The 4,585-nt window shown below is 41.7% G+C and overlaps 1 long non-coding RNA gene across 1 annotated transcript; it reads left to right on the forward strand.

Moving 5' to 3' along the window:
- The first annotated feature begins 611 nt into the window (after positions 1 to 611).
- Positions 612 to 4,384, forward strand: LOC144009740 (uncharacterized). Its single transcript, XR_013281027.1, has 4 exons — positions 612 to 2,319; positions 2,406 to 2,456; positions 2,525 to 2,558; positions 2,642 to 4,384. It is a non-coding gene; the product is annotated as an uncharacterized LOC144009740 (long non-coding RNA).
- Positions 4,385 to 4,585: the final 201 nt, after the last annotated feature.

Below are 4,585 nucleotides of genomic sequence, written 5' to 3' on the forward strand. Positions count from 1 at the left end.
GTGCTGGACTTCACTTTGATGGATTGGATGTACTGGCTTCTATGGATCTCACTCTGCCTTATCGATCCTTCCCTCCTTCCTCTCTTTAGTTTTTCCTCTGGTCTCTTGAGATCTCGCTAAATTTGCTGGAATTTAGAGGCTTCCGGGGTTGGCGTAAGACTTTGATTTTGTAATCATGGGGAAGGCAGGAAGTGTTTGGTCGGTGCTGGATTTCACTTTGATTTACCTTTCTTTTCTCTTTATTTCTTTTTTTTTCTGACCTTTTCTCTGGTCTCCTGACCATTTAAACCTCACGACTCTGGCAAGATTCTGAAGTACCTGGTTAAGGCGAAGGGTAATGGGATATTTATAAGGTTTTAGGTGAATGAATGAGTATAAATTTATACGTATTTGCACGCACGCACACGCACGCACGCACGCGCACGGACGCAAACGCACGCAAACGCACACACGCAAATGCACACACGCACGCAAACGCACGCACGCAAACGCACGCACACATACACACACAAAAAAAAAAAAAAAAAAAAAAAAAAAAAAAAGAGCAATGATGACAAGACGTTGAATCGGTAAGACTACCGAATGAACAATTCTGAGCTCTTAAAAAAAAAAAAAAAAAAAAAAAAAAAAAAAATCAAATTGGAAAAAATAGGAATTTTACAAAATATTTTCACATTTCAACTTCTATTTTAAGTGTGACATTTCATTTTTCATGTATTTATTTATTTATTTTTAAGGGGAGGTTTGTGACCTCTAACTTTTCTGGGACGTTTTCTTTTTAATCTTGTAAATGTTATTTAGTTATTTTATTTATTTATTTATATTTTAAACATTATGTATAATTAAAACTACTAAATTAATGTAATAACTTAACAATTATGATAATAATATTGATGATGGTAATTCCATCATTTACAGGTGAATCTATCAAAACATGACAATACTTGAAGGACTTGTAGACAGACAAGTTCCTGGAAGTAGTTTGGGAGAGTATAAGTTTTATGGCACAAGTGACCAAAAGGATTATTTTATTGCCTAGCTCACTTATTGCTTGCACTTAGCAACACAAACCATTTAAAGCACGCTGAAGCACTACACACCTTCCGCTTATGGCGGAAGTGACTCTCATCCATTACAATTAATTCCCGCCGTCCACCAATCCGCTGTCCTTGCCGTCGTCTCATTCATTCAACTGCCCTTCTACAGACCTTCCTAAGTTTTTTGGCCATCTTGGAGAGTGTTGCAGTACTTGCAGCGATCTGGTCTTCCATCATATCAACCTGTCTGAGGCGTAGGCCCTGTGCAAATCTACGGAATATATAACATGTTAACTATATAGTTAACTTAGTTTTCTTGAAAGCTTTTCCAATATAATCATCTAAAAATTTACATGTATTACCTATAAATAAACTGCATCCATTGAAAGAGTGAAAGTCTCGACTTGTCGAAAAGAGATTGCCCCTGATTGATTTCACTGTCTTGGTCCCTCGGTGCACTGCTCGCTGGCATGTCCTTAACTCTTTGGCCGCCATAAACGTTATATGACGTTTAGTATAATCCTAGGGTATGCCGCCAAAAACTTTATTTGACGTTAACTATGTTTTTTAATGGAAACGGGTGGAGGAAAGCCTTGGGCAGCTGTGCTCCAAATATCAAGCCGATCGGGTTACTATAATGAGTATTCCTGGCCACTAGATGGCTGTGATGAGTCTTTTGGACAAGATCGGGTAGGAGACAACAGTAGAAGGAGAGAGGCTGAGCTAGAGTGTTGAGGGGGAGCGAATGGCTAACTTGGCTAATAGAGTCAAAAAGGCTACAGATGGCAATCAGCTCACGCTTGATCCTTATTTTCAAAGCTCAAAAGCACGACCAGTGCTCAAGAGCACAGTGATGACGGGGTTAAGTCATAGTTGAAGCGGTGACGCGGCCGTTTCGACCACGTCCTAAGGCCCCACCGGCTAGCGATGCGAATAACGTCCTAAGGCCCCACCGGCTAGCGATGCTAACACCGGAGAAAAGTGGTGCACAATGGCGCACTCTTGCACAGATGACGTTTCATCGGACGATGACGACTACGATGGTTCCGATGCAAGACAGTCTTGGACTGTCTTTCGTCCTCCAAAGAACGTGAAGGTAAGCGCTAACATGCTAAAAGATTGCTAGTAAGATTACTTTCCTAACTTTTCGGGCGATCTGCGAGCAGCGTGTGTAAATGTGCTGATATACACTAGAACATCTATTACCTATACAAACGTGAATGTATATTTTATAGATCGTGCTCACAGTAACGTCTGACCGCTGGTTCTACGACAAAGAAAGGTAAAAAAAAAAAAAAGTTTTCAATACACCGCAACAATAAAAGGAAAGTCTTTCGATAGTATTGTAATTGTATATGTTTCTTTCAGCTCCTACTCATAGGGCCCAAAGTGACCCTTCTCACAGTGAGCAGAACAAAGGTAAAAAGAAAAGATTCTCCACAGCACTAATAAAATATTTGATGGTAAACGTCTTCTATAATTTACAGAATGTGCATCAACCAATACATCCAAGAAAAAAAGGTAAACATATGCACACACACACACACACACACATTGCATCACACTGCTCTAAAATAATATGATATTGAAATGTATATTTGCAGATCCCAAAGATTCTGGCTGGCATGAAGTTGATGAATTCGGCTGGCAGCCAACCATCTTCCCCTTTGCTGCAAAACCAGGACCAAGGGATGCTGCAGCAGAGCTGACATCCTGGAGCTCTTTGTAACAACTATTGCCTAAGTTCCACTCTACCCTCTAATTTTTTTTTTAAGTTTGCTTCTCCTAAAGCAAATTCTCTGCAGTGCATGAATATTCCACTGCCCAGACAGGATCCAAGCCTGGTCAGCTCCACAGGTGGTCACCCAGCCACCAACAAAACTCTTTTGAAGCCGCTGACCAGGTGACAAAGGAGTTTATGCGTCTGCCGAAGGAGTGTATTCAAGCAGTCTTCTCGGAGCCCGAACAAATGGCTCCAATGGCTTGGAATACACAAATGACCGATCAAAGGAATGTTCATGACTTCTTATCAATCACAAAAGGATATTCTGGCGCCTCGCCCTTCCTGGAACGTCTAGATGGAGCAACAACACCTCCAAGTGGTGAAACTTGGAACTATCCTTAGTGACAATTCACATAAGTAACCGCATTTTACACATTTATACCATGATAATTCTTGACAGACAACTGAACTACGAATGATTCATGTTATATCTTTGTGTGTATGAACATCCTATGTCATTTGTACTCCATACAGAATGAAAGATAATCAATATCTCTCAGTTCAGTCAGATTAGACAAGTAGAAGTTACCTTACAAGTTAGTTTATGATGCATTAATTACGATGTGTGTTAAACGGGTTGTGTGGGAAAACTGATTTGCCAGACTGACCAAATTTAATGCCAAATTATTAATCTCTTTAATAATTTTTTTTCTTAAAGTCTGTCCGAGCGAGCAGAAGGGTGTGCCACCACCCACTGGAGCCCCGCCCAAAGACTTTAAAAAGGGCGAGGAGACCCTCGCTCACTCTCTTGCTTCTTCTTCCTGCTCTCCCGCCTCTTCCAAAAACTCTGTTGCACGACCTGCAAGTGGCCCAGCCTGCTCGAACTCTTTGTTCCAAGAGACTTGCCAACCACGTGGCCCTTTTCTTTTTTGGTAGCATCCGTTAACGAGAGCGGATCCTCGCTCCACGCCACGCCAAAGCAGGTGTAAACTGCAACGCTGACTAAAGACTCTTTTGTTTTTGTTTTTTTTTGTTTTGTTCCACCATCGGCTTGCCCGCCCGGACTTCACGGCCCCCGGCGTACACTTGCAACGTATCGCCGGGCTGGCCTTCCCCGTACGCAGGCGCGTACTGACCGAGCTGCAACACCTGAACTCGGACAGCTGCCCAGCAAACCAACCTTGGCGAGACTCAACCTCGCCGGATCGCCGACCAATCAAGGCACGAGCCGCGCAACTACGCCAGGCCCGCAAGCGGCTTTCCCGTGCTCACCTGTGGAATAAACTTTTTTATTTTTTTTTATTTTCTTGCCTTTTTGGAACGAACATTGACTACTTTTCCCCCTTTTTTTGAAGACCTTTCTGCTCGTTCGACGCAAACGATACTCGTAAGTCTGCATTTGATTCCCAAATTGGTACCACTGCGTCCAACTTACGTTTGAAATATCTCACAGATCTGGCAGGTCAAATTTCTCTTTTCCTTATTTCCTCATTCATTCGCATTCCTTCCTTATTTTCATTCGCTTTATTTTGTTTTTTTCTTCTGACGGTAGAATAGTTAGATAGGCAGTATTTTGATTCTGTAGTGTAACAATCGTGAATAAATGCATGTTTTATTAACTGTATTCCGCCTAAGTCATCTGTGTTTCCGAGTGGATTATTATTCTTTTGTTAGTACAACGAACCACTGAATATCGAGTGTGGCGACTTTAGATTATCAATGACTGATGAAAGGATTTTGGTCGTTGTTTGCTCCTGCTAACCCAAAGCAAAAACAACGTGGTGCCCCACAGGTTATCGAGGTAAATTCAATTTACCTCTGTAAC

This window comes from Festucalex cinctus, chromosome 20 (assembly GCF_051991245.1).
Source record: "Festucalex cinctus isolate MCC-2025b chromosome 20, RoL_Fcin_1.0, whole genome shotgun sequence".
NCBI lineage: Eukaryota > Metazoa > Chordata > Actinopteri > Syngnathiformes > Syngnathidae > Festucalex > Festucalex cinctus.